The sequence below is a fragment of the Ursus arctos genome, unplaced genomic scaffold (assembly GCF_023065955.2).
Source record: "Ursus arctos isolate Adak ecotype North America unplaced genomic scaffold, UrsArc2.0 scaffold_7, whole genome shotgun sequence".
In the NCBI taxonomy this organism is placed as follows: Eukaryota; Metazoa; Chordata; class Mammalia; order Carnivora; family Ursidae; genus Ursus; species Ursus arctos.
The window spans coordinates 38391602-38413391 of NW_026623089.1; the positions used below are offsets into that span (position 1 = coordinate 38391602).

Consider the following 21790-nt stretch of genomic DNA (forward strand, 5'->3'; position numbering starts at 1 on the left):
AACCATAGGAACTCAGGAGTCTTCTTTGAGCTGATGCCACCAGAATGACCAAGGTCCAATCATTTCCCTTCTTGTGTTTCTTTTCTGAATTTTCAAATTCCTGAGATTTATAGAATCTGATTGGCTTCCCTTAGATCATACTCCCACTCCTCCCACCTCTAAGTGGGACCCCAAACAAAAATTTGGGACTGTTACCAAAAGCAGAGCTAAGAGATGTTATGAAAACAAAAACAACAGGATACATGATCCCTTACATCTTTAGGGCATCACAGGCTGAGAAAGTTGACAAAAAAAAAAAAAAAACACATGTTTTTATGCTTTTATAATGCATAGCTCTCAGATTTCACACTGAAATAGCCCCAGTTTTAAAATATCCATAGTTGAGGTTGACCATCAAATGTGTTATACATAAGAACTGATTTTCTAACTCTACTTTCTTGAAAATAAAGCCTAGCCAACCTGCTTTATTTTACAGAAGCCTCTCCAGTGGGCAAGCCATGGTTCTTTTAAGAGTCATTTGAAGTGCCTGAGAGATTTTCTCCAAGAACGGGCAGTTCAGAGGCTCGACATGAGGAAGTCAGAAATGCTTCGCAGTCAGAAAACCCAACACCAGGCACCCCACAGTAAGTACAACATTCTCCTCTAAGGGATCTTTGCTCTCGGACCTGGGCAGAAAAACTGATCCACAGACAGAGTGACAGAGGCTGATGAGTTGTGGGAATCAAGCAGCTTTGCTTGCTGATGCTAAACTCTGACTTTATATGTCAACAAGCAGCACTTTCTGAACCATCAGGAATGTATTTGTACCACAGCCTTTCTCCCTGCCTCTGTTAATCATTGAGCTCTTTTTTTCTGAATATGAGAGTGAGTCAAGGCTTTAACTCTAGGGCGGCCTGATAAAGGTTCAAGAGTTGGAATTTTGAATTAGCTGCAAGTCTTTAGGGTTTGGGTACTATATGACATTAAATAGCCCTTCCACATATTTATCCAGCCTCCCCTTGGCTCTGCTACTTGCCCAAATACATCAGAAGGCAGGCAATCTGGCTGCACCCTCGAGTAATGCCAACATCATTCCCAGAAGTGGTTGGCAAGTCTTATTGGGAGACATTGTAACCTTCCTAGGAGTCCAGTTCCTGCACTGACAGCTTAATGGAAGCTAAACTACTAGGAAATGTTCCTACATCATGATAGTTTTGCTCACCCATTTGCTTCACTCTTGCCAGTAGCAAGTCTGCAACTCCTACATTTGGCAAAGAGATTGATTATATATAATATTTCAATATTTTATAAATATAATAGTTGTTATATATAATTAAATTTTTTCTCATCTTTTAATGTTTTCACTTTTTAATTTGAAATCGTTTCAGATTTATCAAAAAATTGCCAAAATAATACAAAGAATTCCCATATATTCTTAACCCAGTTTCTGCAAATGTTTATAACCTACATAAGCATAGTACAGTCAACAAATCAATTAATATTGATGCATTATTATTACCTAATCTATAGACTTCCTTTAAACTTGTCACTTGTCCCATGTCCTTTAACGTATCTAGGACCACATGGTACATTTGCCATGTCTCCTTAGTCTCCTTTAATTCTGGAAAATTCGTTCATCTTTCTTTTTTGTTGATGACCTTAATGTCTTTTTGAAGAATATTAGCCAATTCTTGTATACAATTTCCCTCAGTTTCCTCATGATTAAATGCAGGTTGTGCATTTTCAGCAAGAATACAATATAGAAAAATCAAATATGCAAAAATATTTTGGCAAACAATGAAAAGGAAAATCTGAGGAGACCTAATCTTATCAGACAAGAAAACATACTCTAAAGCCTCTATAACAAAACTGTGCAGTATCAGTGCTTAAGTAGACAAACAGACCAGCAGCATAGAAAAGAACAGAAAGCCCCAAAATAGACCGAGGCACATTTGAAAACTAGGAATATTGGTAAAAGGGTCATCTCAAGCTGCTGGGGCAAAAATGGACTTTCTAAAAAATAGTGCTGAAACAACTGGGTAGCCATTTGGGAAAAGGTAAAAGTAGAACCATACCTAACACTTCACATAAAAATAACCTCTGGGGCGCCTGGGTGGCTCAGTCGGTTAAGCATCTGCCTTCAGCTCAGGTCGTGATACCAGGGTCCTGGGATCGAGTCCCACGGGAGCCTGCTTCTCACTCGCCCACTCCCTCTGCTTGTGTTCCCTGTCTCGCTGTATCTCTCTCTCTGTCAAATAAATAAATAAAATCTTTAAGATTAATTAATTAATTAATTAATTCTAAATGGATTAGAGGTCTAAATGCAAAAACTGAAAACATGCAAGTACTAGCAGGCAACACGAATGACTTCCTCTTTAGCTTCAGTTTGGGGAAACTCTAACTATGACTTGAAATCTAGAATAATAAAAAAAATTGATAAATTTGAATACATGAAAATAAAACATTTCTTACAGTCAAAAGCCATCATAAACAAAGTCAAAGGACAATTGACAAACCAGGAGAAAATATTTGCAACATATGGCTAATGGCAAATGGCTAATGACATATGGCTAATGACAAATGGCTAGTATCACTAATATATTAAGGGGACATTAAATAGCTCTTAAAATTGGGGCACCTGGGTGGCTCAGTCAGTTAAGCGTCTGCCTTTGGCTCAGGTCATGATCCCAAGGTCATGGGATCAAGTTCCATATCAGGCTCTCTGCTCATCAGGGAGCCTGCTTCTCCCTCTCCCTCTGCCTGCCACTCTCCCTGCTTGTGCTCTCTTTCTCTCTCTCTCTGTCAAATAAATAAACAAAATCTTTTTCAAAAAAATTAAGTAGCAAGACACCACAAAAAAAAGGAGAGTTACTTGCCAGTGTCCCTGGTGAATGTAGATGCAAAAATCCTCAACAAAATACTAACAAACCAAATCCAACAATACAATAAAAAAAAAAAAAAACATTCCTCATGATCAAGGGGGATATATTCCCAGGATGTAAAGGTGTTTCAGTATTCAAAAATCAATCAGTGTGATACATCATTTCAATAAGAGAATAAAATCCATATGATCATCTCAATAAATGCAGAAAAAGCTTTGACAAAGTACAATACCCATTCATGATAAAAGCCCTCAACAAGGTAGATCTAGAGGGAATATACCTCAGCATAATAAAGGCCATATATGAAAAACCCACAGCAAACATCATACTCAATGGGAAAAAACTGAGAGCTTTTCCCCGAAGGTCAGGAACAAGACAAGGATGTCCACTCTCACCACTTCAACATAATACTGGAAGTCCTAGCCACAGCAATAGGACAACAAAAAGAAAGAAAAGGCATACAAATTGGTAAGGAGTAAGTAAAACTTTCACTATTTCTAAGTAACTTGACACTATATATAGAAAACCTGGAAGACTCCACCAAAAATCTACCAGAACTGATAAATGAATTGAGTAAAGTTGCAGGATACAAGATCAATGTACAGAAATCTCTTGCATTTCTATTCACTAATAATGAAGCAGCAGAAAGAAATTAAGAAAACAATCCCATTTACAAGTATACAAAAATACCTAAAAAATGGTAATAATAAAATACCTAGGAATAAATTTAAACAAAGTGGTGAAAGCCATGTACTCTGAAAACTATAAAATACTGATGAAAGAAATTAAAGACAACACAAAGAAATGGAAAGACAGTCCAGGCTCATGGGTTGGAAGAACAAATATTGTTAAAATGTCTATACTACCCAAAGCGATCTACAGATTCAATGCAATCCCTATCAAAATACCAATGGCATTTTGCACATAATTAGAACAATACTAAAATTTGGGTGGAACCACAAAAGACCGTGAATAGCCAAAGCAAAGAGACAGAAAAACAAAACTGGAGGTAGCACATTCCAGACTTCCAAGTCATATTACAAAGCTGTGTTATCCAAAACAGTGTATTACTGGCACAAAAACAGACACATAGATCAAGGAAACAGAATAGAAAACCCAGAAATAAACCCACAATTATATGGTCAACTGATCTTTGACAAAGGAGGCAAGAATATGCAATGGGAAACAGACAGTCTCTTCAACAATTGTGTTGGGAAAACTGGACAGCTACATGCAAAAGAATGAAACTGGACCACTTTCTTACACCATACACACACAGAAAAACTCAAAATGTGAGACCTGAAACCATGAAAATCCTAGAATAGAGCACAGGCAGCAATTTCTCTGACATTGTTTTAGCAACATCCTTCTAGATATGTCTCCTGAGGTAAGGGAAACAAAAGCAAAAATAAACAACCAGGACTGCATCAAAATGAAAAGCTTCTGCACAGCAAAGGCAACAACCAACAAAACTAAAAGACAACCTACTGGATGGGAGAAGGTATTTGCAAATGGCATACCCAATGAGGGGTTAGTATCCAAAGTATCTAAAGAACTTATTCAACTCAACACACAGAAAACCAAATAATCCGGTTTAAAAATGGGCAGAAGACATATACAGACATTTCTCCAAAGAAGACATTCAGAATGCCAACAGACACCTGAAAAGATGTTCAACATCACTCATCATCAGGGAAGTGTAAATCAAAACCACAATGAGATATCACCTCACACCTGTCAGAATGGCTAAAATAAAAAACTGAAGGGGCACCTTGCTGGCTCGGTTGGTGGAGCGTGTGATGCTTGGTCTCAGGGTTGTGAATTCGAGCCCCAAGTTGGGTGTAGAGATTGCTTAAAAATAAAATCTTAAAAAAAAAAAACCCTCAAGAACCAATAAGTGTTGGTAAGAATATGGAGAAAAAGGAACCTTCCTGAACTCTTGGTAAGAATGCAAACTGGTGCAGCCACTGTGAAAGATAGTTCCTCAAAAGGAGGTTCCTCAAAAAGTTAAAAATAGAACTACCTCACCATCCAGTAATTGCACTACTGGATATTTACTCAAAGAATACAAAACCTCTATTTCAAAAGGATACACCCACACCTATGTTTGTTGCAGCATTATTTACAATAACCAACCAAGTGTCCATTGATAGACAGTGGTCAAAGATATATATATGTAATACACACCCACAGTGGAATAGTATTCAGCCATAAAAAAGAATGTAATCTTGCCATTTGAGACAATAGTGAGAGTATAATGCTAAGCAAAATAAGGTAATCAGGGAAAGACAAATACCATATGATTTCATTCATGTATGGAATTTAAGAAACAAAACAAAAGGATAAAAGAGAGAGACAAACCAAAGAACAAATTCTTAACTATAGAGAACAGATGGTTACCAGAGGGGAGGTGGGAGGGTGGATGGGTGAAATAGGTCAAGGAGATTAGGAGTGCACTTGTGATGAGCACTGAGTAAGTATGGAACTGTTGAATCACTATATTGTACACCTAAAGCTAATATAGCACTGTATGTTAACTGCACTAGAATTTAAATAAGCAAATAGCCTGATGACAATGGCACTTCACATTTGCAACAAGTAGGTCATATACATTACTGTGATCAACGTTGACCCTACATCTTTAAACCATACCCATCATCCTTCTTTGTACATCACCACCACCACTCCCATTCATAGCCAATAAAGGAAAGCCCCAAATAGCCCAGGGTCCTCCGCAGCTGTTACTTGGGGCTTTCCTCGCTCCATGCCCAGCCCAGTTCTACTCCAGTTGCATCAGCTACCAATCATGAATTGCATCTCTGAGTAGGCAACCAGTTTTAAGGCCCCTGAACTTGGTATGACACTTGATTTCTTTGTCTTTGACCATTGGCAAAAGATTTTGACTCAGATTCTCTGCTCTGATTTTTGTCTCATTTGGTACTCCAAATATTAATTTGAGCCATATGAAACTGCTGTCTTTTTAGGACAAAAACACAAATATTTTATATGGTTCAGCGTAAAAAATTACTCTTGGATGAGTCCAATACTCAGGAACTCAAGAGCTGGCATGAGCCTCTTGGCCAGCACAGCAGCAATCCTGGTTCCCAGCTTAGTATATGTTCTATTTCAATTTTGCTTTCCCAACTGTTTAATTATTTTATTATAGTCTCTTCTGATACCTGCTAAGTCCCTTTCTGTTCCTTTTTAGAATTATTCAGTGTTCTGTTGCTTATCTCACCATTTCTTTGCATAGCTTATCATTTCTTATTGAAAACCAGGCATTTTAAATAATATAATTTGGCAACTCTGTAAGTCAGATACCTACCATCCAGGATTTATTTTAATGTTTGTTGCAGTCATTGTTATGTGTTTGTTTAGTGATTTTCCTGTACTAATTTTGTAGTCTGTTTTCTTTGTCAGGTGTGGCCACTACAGTCTCTGCTCACGTAACTTAGGGGTTAGCCAATGATTGGACAGAGATTTCTTAAATGCCTGGCACCAGTAAATCTCCCAGCCTTTGCCAAGGTATTGTGTCTGTGTGTTAGGGCATATCTTAAATCTGGCAGTTTACAACTCAGGCATAGCCTTCATTTCCTGCTTACACAGAGCCTCAACACTAACCAGAGGTGAGAGATTAGAGCCTTCTCAAGTCTTTCCTGGGCATGTGCTTTGGCTTGTACATCAAATGGCCTCTAACTCCCCAGGAATGTGTTGGTACTTTTCAAAGTCTTCTATGCACATCTCATTCCCCAAATTTCCTTTTCAGTTTTTAGGCAGTCTCTTTGCTCTACAAATGTTACCCTTTTACCTGCAATGTTGAACAGTCACTACTGATTTTCTTTTTTTAAACAAAATGTTCCAGGAAAAGGCTTTCACAGTGAGTAAGCTCTGAGTGAGGTCAAATAAAGATAAGCCCTGTGAGTGGGAATTTCCAGGAACCTCTAAAAAGGTCAAACTATATAACTCTGTAGGAGTGGAGCTTTTTCAGAAGCCCCAAACTTGTCTGTTCTCTCCAGTGGTTGCTAGGTGGTTCCACAACTACCATGTTGTGAGGCTGTTGGCTTTCAAAGCTACCATAGAGCTGGGATGAGGGGGATCAGAATAGGGCAAGTTATAATTCTGAAAAGCTCCCTGTTCTTACTGGGAGTCAGCCATTTTTCTTAAACAAATGTTCCTTGGATTGTTGCAAGCCTTTGGTGCATCTTCAGAGTTCTGAAAAAGTTGATTTTTTTAATGAAATTTTTTGCCAGAGTTTTCATTGCTTTTATGAGGGGGTGGATTTTTTGGAGGTTCTTAGTCTGCCATTCCATTCTCTGGTGGAATTTTGAAGTTTCCTTTCTGTAGATATTATACATTTCTGAAGTTTATTCCTAGCGTATTTTGTTGCTATTTTTTTTAAGATTTTATTTATTTATTGACAGAGAGAGACAGCCAGCAAGAGAGGGAACAGAAGCAGGGGGAGTAGGAGAGGAAGAAGCAGGCTCCCAGCGGAGCAGGGAGCCCGATGTGGGGCTCGATCCCAGGACCCTGGGATCAGGCCCTGAGCCAAAGGCAGACGCTTAACGACTGAGCCACCCAGGCGCCCCTTTTGTTGCTATTTTAAACGCAATATTTTCTTCCACTGTATTTTCTAATTGGTTTTTGTCTTTATTTAGGAAACCTCTTTTCTTTTTAATTCCAGTATAATTGATGTACAATGTTATGTTAGTTTTAGGTGTACAATATAGTGATTCAACAATTCCATACATTACTCAGTGTTCATCATGATAAGTGTCCTCTTAATCCCCTTCACCTACTTTACCCATTCCCCCAACCACTTCCCCTCTGGCAACCATCTGTTTGTTCTCTATTGTTAAGAGTTTGTTTTTTGGTTCATCTCTTAATTTTCCTTTGTTTGTTTGTTACATTCCACATATGAGTGAAATCGTATGGTATTTGACTGACTTATTTCACTTAGTATTATACTCTCTAGATCCATCCATGTTACTGCAAATGGGAAGATTATATTCTTTTTTATGGCTGAGTAACATTCCATTGTATATATACACCACATCTTCTTTATCCATTCATCTATCAATGGGCACTTGGGTTGCTTCCATATCTTAGCTATTATAAATAATACTGCAATAGATACAGGGTGCATATGTTCCTTTGAATTAGTGTTTTCAAATTCTTCGGGTAAATATCTAGCAGTGGAAATATGGAATCATATGGTAATTCTATTTTTAATTTTTTGAGGAACCTCCATACTGTTTTTTATGGTAGCTGCACCAGTTTGCATTCCTACCAACAGTGTAGGAGGGTTTTTTTCTCACATCCTCACCAACACTTGTAGTTTCTTGTGTTTTTTATTTTAACCATTCTGACAGGTGTGAGATGATATCTCATTGTCGTTCTGATTTCCATTTCCCTGATGATGAGTGATGTTGAGCATCTTTTCATGTGTCTGTTGGCATTCTGAATGTTGTCTTTGGAGAAATGTTTGTGTGTGTCTTCTGCCCATTTTTAATCAGATTATTTGGTTTTCTGTGTATTGAGCCATATCTTTAGATACTTTGGATCTAACCCTTTATCAGATATACCATTTGCAAATATCTTCTCCCATCCAGTAGGTTGTCTTATTTAGGAAACTTCCTGATCATTGTACATTAATTTTGTATACAACCATGTTATTGAATTGTTGTATTGCTTATAATAGTTTTGGTGGTGGTGGTTCTGAGTTTTCAGGAAAATGAAGGTGTTTTCTACAAATAATGATACTTTTGCCATCTTTTTTCCCTCCAATGTTAAATCGCTTTTTCTTATTTAAATACATTTGTTAATACCTCCAAAGCCTTGTTAACAGTAGTAAGAATGAGCATTCTTGTATTTTTCCTGACAAGTGGATATCCTTTCATTATTTTACCATTAAGCTTGATGCTACCTTTTTTTCAATCATCTTCATAGTTTTTAAATACATGCAGGTGACCTATGCTTTCTGCCTGGCTATTCTTCATCATGGCTTCATTTCAAGGCAAATCTATCCCAGCCCTTGCTTGTCTACGCCGGGCTCCTTCTAGTCACAGCGTTCTTCCATGTCTCCCCCTGGAGCAGAGCAACCAGGATTTCATCCTCTGGAGGAATACCCCAAACAGAGAAATACAGCACAGAGATGATGATAGCAGTGACAACATATCAGAGGGCAATATTTGAGAATATTAAAGCAAATATTTTAAATTAGTATTAGCACACAGAATCCAGAAGCACATTAAAGTAACAATAAGCCAGTAACATGTCTTTTTTTCCAAGTACACAACAGTCTTCCAATAAAAGGGAATTTGATAATATAAGTTGCCACCCTAGAAGGTCAAAGAAGGTGATCTACTCTCTTTTACCATACACAAAAATCAACTCAAAATGGATTAAAGACACAAAAGCAAAGGCAACAAAAGCAAAAATAAACAAGTGGGACTATCTCAAACTAAAAACCATCTGCACAGGAAGGAAAACATCAATGAAATGAAAAGGTAACCTATGAGATGGGAAAAATTTGCAAAACTGATATAGATCTGATACGAGGTTAATACCCAAAATATATAAAGAACTCACACAACTCAATAGCAAAAAACCCCCCAAACAATCCAAGTAAAAAATAGGCAGATTTAAATAGACATTTTCCCAAAGGCATACAGATAGCCAAGGGGATACATGACAAGGTGCTCAACATCACTAACCATCTGGAAAATACAATGAGCTATCACCTCACCTGTTAAAAACAACAACAACAACAACAACAATAACAACAACACAAGAAACATCAAGGGTTGAGGAGAACATAGAGAAATGGGAACTCTTGTGCACTGTTGCTTGGAATGTAAATTGGTGCAGTCACTATGGAAAACAGTATGAGTTTCCTCAAAAATTAAAACTACAACTACCATATCCAGCAATTCCACCTCTCAGTATTTATCTGAAGAAAATGTGAACACTAATTCATAAAGATATATGTACCCTCATGTTCACTGTGTCACCAGCTAGACCCCAAGGCCTGACCTTTACTGCCCACCTACTTATACTCATTGACCTTTGCCTACATTTTTCCTTAAGTTATTCTTTCCAGCTTATCTTTTAACTCAGGCAAATGGAAACCGAAGCACCCTCAAGCAATAGTGACTGCCCTGACAAGACCTCCTGCTGGTTCAGACCACCCAGACAAGTTTGAGCGTGACCCCACTGACCTGGGATTGTTCCAAAGACCTTTGCAGGATATAATTCAGAAACAGCCAGATAGAAGAGATGCATATGGTGGAGTATGTGGGGAAGGGTGTGGAGTTTTCATACCCTCTCTGGGTGCCACTCTCCCTGCACCTCCCAGTGTTCACCAACCCAGAAGCTTTCAGAAACCCCACCCCCCACCCGGGCTTTTACAGAAGCTTCATTATTACATAGGCATAGTTGATTAAGTCATGGCCATTGGTGATTGATTCAACCTCCAGCTCTTCCCTTCCCCTGAGGTCAAGCCTCTAATAACTTCTAATAGCAAAGTTGGTTCCCCTAGCAATCAATCCCCACACTTAGGGGCTTTCAAAAGTCACTTCATTAACATAAATATAGATGTAGTGGAAGGGGGCTTGTTATGAATAACAAAAGACACCTTCATTGCCCTTATCATTTAGGAAATCCCAAGGGTTTTAGGAACTCTGTACTAGGAGTGGGAATAAAGACCAAATACATATTTCTTACTATAAATCACAATATTGCAGTGCCCCAAATGAGGAGCAAAAGAAATGGCATCTCGTTACTTTGCACACATCAACTTAATTTTGATTTCAAGTCCCCATCCCACTGGGATAATAGATAATTTCATCTCAGCCCTTTGGGGATTTTTTTCCTGTTCTCCAGGGCATGCCTAGGTTATAGGGATTACACAGGGTCAAGATTTTGGAGGGGGTGCCCATGTGGTTTTCAAACTCTTGTCTCCTCATGGTTTTGGGGAGACACTCATTGTCTCTGGCCCTGTGGTCTCTGGATCTATAGCTGGTGCGTGGGGTGCATGAGCACCTGTGCCAGAGGGTCCCAAACACACAAGGTTCAGCCAATTGCCACTGACAGAATCCACAGGCAGAAAGGCAAGCGGTGGTGAAACACGAAAGGAGTTTATTTCAGTGAGGCCAACACCAGGAAGACAGACTAGCATCTCAAAGACTATCTCCAAAGTGTTGAATATACTTCCAGGTTTATATAAGGAAAAGGTGAGGCAAAGGTCAGTGGGTACATGCAGCTGGGAAGTCAAGGTCAGGTTGGTCAGGTTGTCTTGGGGTCAATCAAGTAGGGTCTTGCCAGCTCAGGACCATCCTTATTGCTTGAGTGGGTAGTTTAAGTTTCCATCTGGGGATGCTTTGCCCACAGGGTCTTTTGTCTAAGTTAAGAGATAAGCTGGAGAGAACTTAATGAATTAGAAAGTACTGACTGAGGTCAAAATGGAGTTAGTTTGGAGTCCTTTTTCGATACTTCATTATTTTTATTGCATAATAATATTTCAATGTATGGATAGACCACATTTTGTTTATCCATTCATCCATTATATACATTTGGCTTGTTTTTACCTATTTTTTTTGCAAATACTGCTATAAACATTAATGTACAAGTATATATCTGAGTACCTGTTTTCAGTGCTCTTGGATATATACCTAGGAGTGGAACTGCTAGGTTAAATGGTAACTCTATGTTTGACTTTTTAAGGAACCACATCCAGTTTCTATATCTCCTTGTTCTTGGCAACCCTTGCTTTTATCTCTCTTTTTGATTATAGCCATCCTACTGAATGTGAAGTGGCATCTCACTGTGGCTTTGATTTACATTTCTCTAATGACTAAAGATGTTGAGCATCTTTTCATGTGCTTACTGACCATTACAGAAGACTCTTTTTAAAACTTTTAATTTCGATTTAGTTTCACATTAACAAAAATTTCCAAAAGAGTAAAAAAAAAAAAAAAATCCTGTATACCCTTCACCCAGAATCACCAACTGTTAACCTTATGTCCCCATTCAAGTTATCATTTCCTCTCTCTGAGGAATCTGAGAGTAATGCGCATTCATCATGCCCCTTTTTCCGTGGATAGTCCTGCGAATTTCCTGAGAGCAATGGCTTTTTCCTTAAACATGACCTCAGTACATTTATCAAAATCCTGAAACTTTTTTTTAAAAGACTTTAAAGTAATCTTTACACCTAACACAGGGCTCAAGCTCACTACCCTGAGATCAAGAGTCACATGCTCCCCTGACTGAGCCAGCCAGGCGCCCCAAAATCCTGAAAACGTAACATTGATAAAATAATTATCTAATCCACTCTATATTTGAACTTCACCAGTTGTCCAGCTAGTCTAGATTTGAGTCCAGGATCCAACCCAGGATCACATTTTTTAGTCGCCTTTAATGTGAAAAAGCTCCTGAGCCTTTCTTCATCTTTCATGGCCTTGGTATTTTGAAGAGTATGGGCAGCTATTATGTAAAATATGTTCACATGATGTTCTTGTGATTAGATAAAGATATGCATTTTTGGCAGGAATTCCACAAAGGAATGTCCTCAGGGCATCATAGCAGGAGGCTCATTTTAACCCCGACCTTGGCAATATTTTTGATTCTTTGGTTAGGTAGTATCACTCAGCCTCCGTTGAAACTGCTGTTTTTTCTTTTGTAATTAATAAGTAATTTGGAGGAGTTACTTTGAGTCGATATAATATTCTGCTCATTAAATTTCCATTCACTAGTTTCAGCATACTGTGTCTTTATAAAAAATCAGTTCTGAGGAGTGCCTCTGTGGCTTAGTTGGTTAAGCATCTGACTCTCGATTTCAGCTCAGATCATGATCTCAGGGTCATGAGATAGAACCCCAAGTTGGGCTCTGCACTCAGTGGGGAGTCTGCTTGAGATTCTCTTTCTCCCTCTCTGCCCCTTCTCCCCTCCCAATAAATAAATCTTAAAAAAAAAAAAAAAAACTTGTTGAGTACCTGCTATGTGCTGAGTACTGTTCTGGGTGCTGGGATTACAGTGGTGAGCAAGGTATGTCCAGTTTTCACTTCATGGCACTTGCACTTGTCCACTTGGACAAGGCAGGTGATAAACACATAAAATAGTATCAGGTAGCAGTAAATGCTGTGAATAAAAAGCAGTGTGAGTGGGTGGGGGATGGGGTAACTGGGTGGTGGGCATTAAGGAGGGCACGTGATACGATGAGCATTGGGTGTTATACGCAACTGATGAATCATTGAACACTAAATCAGAAACTCATGATGTACTATATGCTGGCTAATTGAATTTAAATTAAAAAAAAAGAAATGCAAAAAACAGTGTGGAAGAAAGGAGAGTGTTGCAAGCAGAGGACTGTTCTGAGCTATGACCTGCAGTGAGGGAGTAAGCCCCTGAATTATCTGGGGGAAGAGCATTCTAGAAAGAGAGAGCATAAGTACACAATCCAGGGGTGAGAATTTTCTTCCTGGGCCAGCACAATGTCCACCATCCCATTGTCTTTGAAATCTGTGCTGAGTGTCAGCAGGCATTTATCATCACATTCATCCAGTTCCCTCTTACAGTAAAAACCTGAAAATTAGTTAAGAGAAACCTCACTAAAATGGAGCCAGGAGACCAGAAGGGGGAGCTCTCCAGCCCTACCACTGCATCAATTTCTGGAAAAACTGTCAATTCAGACCCCAGCAGAATTGTCAACAGGAAAAAATCATCAGTTATAAGCACCAACGGGAGAAATGTACATTGCATCTTCTACTTCAGCAACAAAGTCAATGAGAAACCGTCATCACCTTGTACTCCTGCGTTACTCCAATGGACTTTCCTTCAAAACAACCCCTCCCAACTTCCTCTTCCTTCTCCAGAAAATAACATTCCTTTCCTTTGTTGGACTAGCCTATGGTTTTTGCCATAGCTTGCTTGTCCCAAGTTACAATTCTCTGCTATACTTGAATAAACCCATTTTTGCTGGTAAAATAACTGTTTTATTTCTAAGGTCATCGAAAATGTATTTGTTATACATTTGTTATACATTTTGTTATACAAAATTGAGATAAAGTGAAATAGACTAGAGCCAATATCCATTTCAAGAAAAATGAGAGAAAGCAAATTTGCTTGGGGATGTGGTCTCTTCTTCACTTGTTACGTTACCTGTCCGGCTCCTGTAAGCATTTGAGCTTGCCACCCCAATAGAGAGCTGACTCCCTCATTTCCCAAAGAGGAATCTAAGACTGTAACCGCACTCCAACCAGGAGTTAAGGATTAAACTTCTTCAAGCTTCTACGCTCCCTGCTTGCTGACCTAAGCTCCCTGCTTGCTGACCTAAGTCTCTTGGTCTGTAGCAGAACTAACCTACTTTCCTTGAGATTTGCAGGCCATTGGCCTTGAGGAGTGAAGGCCCAGACATTCCCAGAAGGTAAGACCTGACCACCATAGAAAACACCTGCCGCGAAGGGGCGTGGGTCCTGGGATCGAGCCCCACATCAGGCTCCTCTGCTGGGAGCCTGCTTCTTCCTCTCCCACTCCCCCTGCTTGTGTTCCCTCTCTCGCTGGCTGTCTCTGTCAAATAAATAAATAAAATCTTTAAAAAAAAAAAAAAAAGAAAAAAAGAAAACACCTGCCGCTCATGCTGGCCAGTCTGTTCAGGGTCATGTCCACATAAGACTAACTGCCTGGGCACTACTTCTCCTTCATGGAGGCCCCTCCCCTCCTTCCCCATTTCCGGCGCCTTCGCCTTTAAAACCCTTCAGCTTCACCTGGATGGGGAAGATGGTCTTGGAGATGTTAATCCATCATCTTCCCAGGTTTCCAGCTTCCTGAATAAAGCGATCTTCCCTTTTCCAATATCACTTATCTCTTGAGTATTGATTTTCGAGTGGCAAACAGCAGAGCCTGAGTTCCAAAACCGTTCCCTGCCTGGTAACAAGATAAGGGGAGGGTGGCGTCTTGCCTCAGTCTCACACCGATTTAGCTGTACGCTCCTTTTTACCTTGCCCACCATGGCAAAGATTAGTAACTATGTGTGACAGGCATTTATTTTCCTAGTGAACACCTATTAAAGGAAGGTGGTTTGAAAAATAAAAATGAAAACATGTGGGCTGTGTCCTAAGTTATTAGGCTGGTTAGCTTCTGTTGGAATTCCCTAATGCCAAAGGTCATAGGAGGTTCACATGCGTTGTCAAGGGAGGCGAATGAGAGAGAAGGAGGGTAGTGGACAGCCTGGCTGAAGGCCGCATCCAGGTGGCAGTGCCATCCCGGCGCTCCAGCTCCATGCTGCTTTTGTTCTTTTCACTTGAATCCCGCTGTTGCAGGCCCTCCAGGTACGTGGGTGTGGGATGCAGCGTCGGCTGTAGAAGGAGCATAGGCTTTGAGTCAACACGCCTGGGTTCAAATGCTGCCTCTTTCTCATCACCAGAAAAACCTAGAGAGATTTCTTTGTCTTTCTAAACCTCAATTATCCCACCGATAAAATGGGAATCAAAATGCCTGTTTTGCAGGGTTGCAATGAAAACTCAGGGAAGTGGTGCCTGCAGGCAATTGTAAGAGGCCTGTTGTGTTGGTTCTGCTCTACTCCTACCTCTTAGCCCTCTGTCCTGAGGGGATTCTGGACAGCACGACTCACAGGGAGACTTTGAAGGCTGCTGGTGACTTTCTTCTCTCTTGTGCCGCTGGCCACGTTTGCTTTGCAGATGCTCTTTGGCAAGAGACCATCAGGTGGGGCGCCTGGGTGGCTCAGTCATTAAGCATCTGCCTTTGGCTCAGGGTGTGATCCCAGGGTCTTGGGATGGAGTCCCGCATCGGGCTCCCTGCTCCGCTGGGAACCTGCTTCTTCCTCTCCCACTATCCCTGCTTGTGTTCCTCTCTCACTGGCTGTCTCTCTCTCTGTCAAATAAATAAATAAAATCTTTTAAAAAAGAGAGAGAGAGAGAGAGAGACCATCAGGGCTGGTGATGCTGGTGTGCAGCTGTTCAGATGTGCTGGTGGATAAAAGGCCACTGCCCTAAGACCCTTGAGTGCCTCCATTCACCATGCAGACAGAACATCTCGGCCCCTCCACACCTCAGCAGACCTGGAGACCGAAGAGCAGGGTCCCCCACACTGACTGCTGCCAACTGCACTCATGGCTCAGTGGTGGAGTCACGCTGGTTGTTCAACGTTTTGAATAGCACCCCAGAAAGAAGGAACAAGCTGTCACCAAAGCCTTATTGTCACCACCTTATCTTCAGAGGAAGGCAAGGACCAACTCTGCAAGGGTGCTGTCCGGGAGGCAGAGGCTCCAGGGCCTTTGTGGAGTTGCTGTAAACTGTAAACATGTGATCCTTGACGAAATAGCCTTTAATCCACTTGACCAACGAGAGTTCTGAGGCAACCAGGGAATGCCTGGGGCACGCCTCTGTCTGGAACAAAGCCTGGTTTTGTTGCTCGGTAATCCCAGACCTGTTTGCTTTAGTGCCATCTCTTTGCTTCAGCGTTTCATCTGTTGTTTTCACCCTCCTCTGATAAGCTTTCTAATTGCCTTATGGGCTGGGGGGAAGAAAAAGATCATTTACCAGCAGTCTTTTTGGTCTCGGGCTTGTTAGCTTCAAACATTCTCTGACCCCTTCTCACAGTAGGAGTGGCTCATGGCGTTTAGTGTCCCTGGGTGGCCCCAGAAACCCACAGCTGTGACACTTGTTGCTGTTCTTCTAGTGGCTTCACAAGCACACTGTGAGGTTCCCTCAGAACTGCAGAATCTCTGTCCCACTGCCACCCTTGCCCAGTGTAGAGAGGGGTTCACCCTACAGCATTCCCGATCCTGTGAAACACACTTTTATGGCCTCTTGGGGCACATGGAAGTGAATTTGTCTTACTGTCTTTTAGAAGTAAATGGAAATATTCATTTTGCATAAATGAATACATGCAATAGGGTCAGCCTCCATCTTTCTGGTTTCTGGAGAGTGAAAACTGTAAGGCCTGACACAGTCCCAGATCCTAAATCCAGAAGCCTCTTCACCTCTGGGCTGAACACTTGAAATGAAAACATTTCCTTTTGCCGATGCTCCTTTGAGTCCATTTTTCTAACACAGCTTACAAGACCCTAACTAGTACAGAAACTGGTCTTGCTGTGGGTATTGCCGCAGACTCTAAAATGAAAACCTGACGGGGTTGGGTGGACCTTCAGAGAGGATTGTTCTTTCCTGGCTGGACACTTGACAATTCTCACATACTGGATATTTTTCCGTCTGCCCCTTCAGGCCCACCTGTCAAGACGGAGGCCAGAGGAAGCCCCTGGGGGATGTGCAGGGGTGAATGGGATCTGGATGGCAGCTCTGGTAGAGCCAGGGAGCTGGAGGGAGAGCTGGAGGAATGGACGGGTGGGGCTGTTCTCATCTCTGTTCTCTGTGAGATAAGAAGCGAGGTTATCTTCTGGGTGTCAAGGAGGCACAGGTGTATGAGAGGTTTAAGAGCAGCGGTAACAATCTGGGAAGGCTTTAGAAAGGGATGAGAGAGTGACTGACAGGAACCAAGTACTGGATTTGGAGATGGGTGGAGAGGGGGCTCCACTAATCCTAGGAACCCAGCCCTGATGCGGCATCAGTCTGAAGGAGGGTCGGCTGGCTGTGTGGCTCTCTGGACGCTGAGCAGCTCTGTGGGGCAGAGCTGGGGCAGGAGGCTTGCGGGCTGCTGGACAGGCAGGAATAGTGTGGGCGCGGTGGAAGACAGGGTGCCGAGGAGCTCGCACTCTGGCTGACATTCTGTTGGAGTCCACCCTCCTTTGCATGGCAAACTGCAGTCAGGTGAGGAAGCACCTCGTCCCACAGCTGCCCAAATTCCCAGAAACAGCAGCTGAGAAGACAGTACACCTGAGGCACAGGGGGAAAATGTGCCTTGACCGTTCTTGTCTGGCTTTATAGGCTCAATGAGAAATTGTCCATTATGCAGATTCCATTTCAAAGCCTGGCTTGTAACGGCCATCTTCAAACAGCCTTTAGGTTTTAGGTGGTGAGAGAGGACAGCATGTTCTCTCCCACTGCCACCTGATCAATCAAATGTCAGCAGGACGGAGCCTCTGCTGGCAAAACAGTATTTCCTATTCCAAAAACAGCTCATCCCAAGAGATCAAAAATGAGAATAGCTGTCCACTAGAAAACTGAACATTCATTGTTATAATTATAGCAAGGGATAAAAAGCTTAGTTTATAGGGTGTTTTATGTTCCCTCTGTGCCATCTGTTACTTCCCTGAGTCTTTACAATAGCCCTGGGAGGTAAGCAGGCTTATCCCACTATTGCTATACTTCGGATGATGATGTGAGGTGCACCCACCCTCATTTTCCTCCCTCCTTTGCCCTGCTCTCTGAGATATAGTCATTTCCCTCTGACGTGTATGGAATGCTACAATTTACTAGCTAGTCACTGGATTCCCCCCCAGTCTCAGGCCTAGCTCATTGCTGCTTAAAAGCCATAATACAGTTTGTTAAAATAAACATTTTAAAGGCTCACTTGTAAAATGGACTTGGCAAAAAGAATAGATACACATAAAGGGCCAAGCAATGTTTTTCTGTATTATCTGTCTCCCATGAGAGAGAAGAATCTATGTTAATTAAATTAAAAGACCAGCCACCTATCAATTTAGCAAACATGAATCCCCCTGGGTTACAGTAAGGGAAGTTGTATTGCTGAAAATAAAATAATCCTTGATTGGGATTTGAAAGGAAGGATTTGCTGTGCAATCAGAAGGCACCGAATGGGCACTTGATGAATATTTATCAAATCAATGCATCAAAACTCCTGCATGTGCCAGTACTTTGCCCACCTTTTCTCAAAGGCCTGTCTGTGAACTATAGGGAAGCAATGTTTGAGGATCATCAGGAAAGATGTTTACCCAGTAGGTATGACAAGATGTCACATGGTATCTCATAAAATGTGAAATTGAAGCTACTTCTGAGAGGAAATCAGCAAGTAAAAGCCTACATGGACCAAGATCATCCAGTTATAGAAGCCAGCTGCCCCCACCTTCCCTCTTCCCCAGAATCACGAGCTGCAGACAGACCTCATGATGGAAAGGGTGTGTTCCCAGTGAAGTGTGGCCTCGTGCTTGTGGCTTGTGGTACTGTCTCCAGTGTGAAAGCAAATGGCACATGACAGAGACAAAATCCAGCAGAGCATTGCCAGCACTTCCCAGAGGAGAGGAGGCTTGGGCCACCAGACTCCCGGTGCGGTGGGGTGAGGGGGTGGGGGGCGGGGAGAGAAATGCAGCAAGCTGCTGTTGCTTGGCGTCACCTGCCACTATCAAAAATGATGACATCACCCTTTATCTGTATCAGGCCCTGGGCTGAATCTTTAGATACAGTCTCTCATTTATTTTTCATGCTAATCCTTTGAGAACTTGGATTAGAACCGACTTCTCTCTTAGCCTGTGCAGAAATCTTGCTCTGATTCTGCACTCACCTCAGGCAGCATTTTCCCAAGGAGACCGTGCTCAAGAGAGACCATGAGATACAGCCGAGAGTGAATGCTGGGAGCCCGCAGATCAGAGTTCTGATTCAGATTCTCTCACTTACGAGCTGTGGGATAGTGAGAGGGTCTTCTGTTTCCTCATCTGCAGAGTGGGAAGACTTCCTCACAGGGAAGCCTCTCCATACATGTCCTTCCTTTCCTCATTCCCCTCCTCAGTGTGATGAAGGAGCCTTGGAAGGTCAACACTCATCTATGGGTTTCTTGGAAGTTTGCTACAACCCTGTGGGGTCACAGATCAGAGCAAGTAGTGGTTTTGTCTGTATACTCGGATGCTGAGCACGGCAGCCCAGGATGTGGTAACCCCATCAGAACACTACGCCCCGTAAAGACCTGGCTGCCAAGCAAGCCCACTTCCCAGGAGAGTTTCTTCACTTTGTTCTTTTTAACTACAGCGATATTAAATATATTGGCCCCACACTGACTGTGGCCTCGAAAGTCCATTTCAAAGGAGAGATATGGAATATTTTCTCTCCCGACAGCTGGAGCCTGGGAGGGCATGGCAAATGTCCTGGGGCCAGCCGTGACTAGGGGGAGAGGCTGGCTTAGAGAGAGGGTCCTGGGGCAAGTGCAGACCGTGTGTGCTCCTTCACAAGCAACTGCAACTGGTGGGGCAGAACATGGAGCACAAGCTTTGCATCCTGCCAGGGGCAAACTAATCTGCTTGTAGTTACTCTGTGATAAGCTACAAGCTCCGTTGAGTCCCAGGGACTGGTCCAAAAAATGAACCACGTCTCCAGGGTATCAACAAACAGCCTTGTGATAATAATTCTCAGCCCCTATTTGCATGGCACTTTACAGTTTCTACTACCCCTTCCACAAACGTGGCTTAATTAATTAATTAATTAATTTTTTAATAAAGATTTTATTTATTTATTTGACAGAGATAGAGACAGCCAGCGAGAGAGGGAACACAAGCAGGGGGAGTGGGAGAGGAAGAAGCAGGCTCATAGCAGAGGAGCCTGATGTGGGGCTTGATCCCATAACTCCCATAACGCCGCTGTGCCACCCAGGCGCCCCACGTGGCTTAATTTAAATCTCACTGCAAGCCTGGTGGTTGGTATCACTGATCTCAGTTTATACAACAGTGGCAGTGAAACTGTGGCTCCCATTTCCAGTGTACATGTTGGTTGCCGGGAACTGTGCTAAGCACTTTGTGGTCTTTCATTCATTCAACAAGTATTCGTTAAGCCCTACTATGTGCCCGGTGCTTTCTGAGTGTTGGGAATAAAACCATGAGCAAAAGAGTCAAAATGGCTGCCCTAAAGGAGCTGACAGTCTAGTTGAGGGGAGGCAGACAATGACAAATGGACAGGTAGGTCACTGTGTCTTAGGTGGGTGAAGATCTGTGCTTTGTAGAAACATAAAGCAGGGAAGGTGTGGAAGAAGATAGTGTGGGGGGGCTGGCATGTGGGTGGGATGTTGTATAATTCCTCAGGGAAGGGCCTACTGAGAGGGTGACATTTGAGTAAATGTCTGGAGGTGTCCGCGGCAAGCAAGGAGGGTGAGGGCAACTGGGATGGAATGTGTGAGGGGCCTGTAGGAGACATAAGGCTAGAGGGGTGAAGGGGTCTTGGAAGGGCTGACAGGCCATGGAAGGACTCCAGCTTGGACTCTGAGTGAGATGAGAAACCGGAGGAGGAGAGACCTGATCTCACTTTACGTTTAGCATGTTTTATCTCATTTAATTTGCAAAACAACTCCACAGAGTAGGTGCTATTATAATCCCCATTTTAGATGAATAATTAGGCACAGAGAGGTTAAGTCATCTGCCTAAGACCATACGGTAAACATTTTAGAACCAGGATAACAGCCCAGGTCTGTCTGCCTGCATAGCCCACAATTCCAAGTCCTCCCTAAGTGATACTCACTTCAGGCACAAGCAAACTAGTACCACGTATGTTGCCCAGGATCATACAGCCAGGAAGTCATGGGGTAGTTGGCCAATTTGAGATCATTTTTCCCTTGCACTGATCTCTTATATTTGTTTATATTTCATTATTTCCACCTCCATGGGAAAAAGTATGGGACAAATATGGAAAATATTTTCAAAATGTACGAATCTTCAACTTTTCCTACTACCCCAGATTGACCACAGACACAAATAAAACGGAAGTGTATCAAGGACCTTTATAAAAGCCACCTAGTGGAGGTTGTCAATTGTGAAGAGGTTAGGCGATGCCTGATGTTACTCTGGGCAAGTGACAGAGCCAGTGTGATATGTCACATGGCCCTGGACTTACCCTACCGGCTTCAGAAGTAACATGGTGGAGAAGGCCCAGACAGCCAAGTGGAATATTATTAAATGGAAACTGGACACACCAGACAGCGCATATAAAAGCTGATGAAATCAGAATTAAGTCTGTAGTTTAGTTACACTATTCTACAACTGTACCAATGTTGAGTTTTGGGTTTTGAAAATGTGCTATGAT

The 21790-nt window shown here is 42.0% G+C and overlaps 1 long non-coding RNA gene across 1 annotated transcript in view; it reads left to right on the forward strand.

Moving 5' to 3' along the window:
* The window catches only part of LOC130543006 (uncharacterized), a 32266-nt gene that overhangs the window by 2092 nt on the left and 8384 nt on the right, over positions 1 to 21790 (forward strand). Inside the window, exon 2 of the long non-coding RNA XR_008957980.1 lies at positions 476 to 623. This is a non-coding gene — a long non-coding RNA (uncharacterized LOC130543006). The remainder of the gene's footprint in view (positions 1 to 475; positions 624 to 21790) is intronic.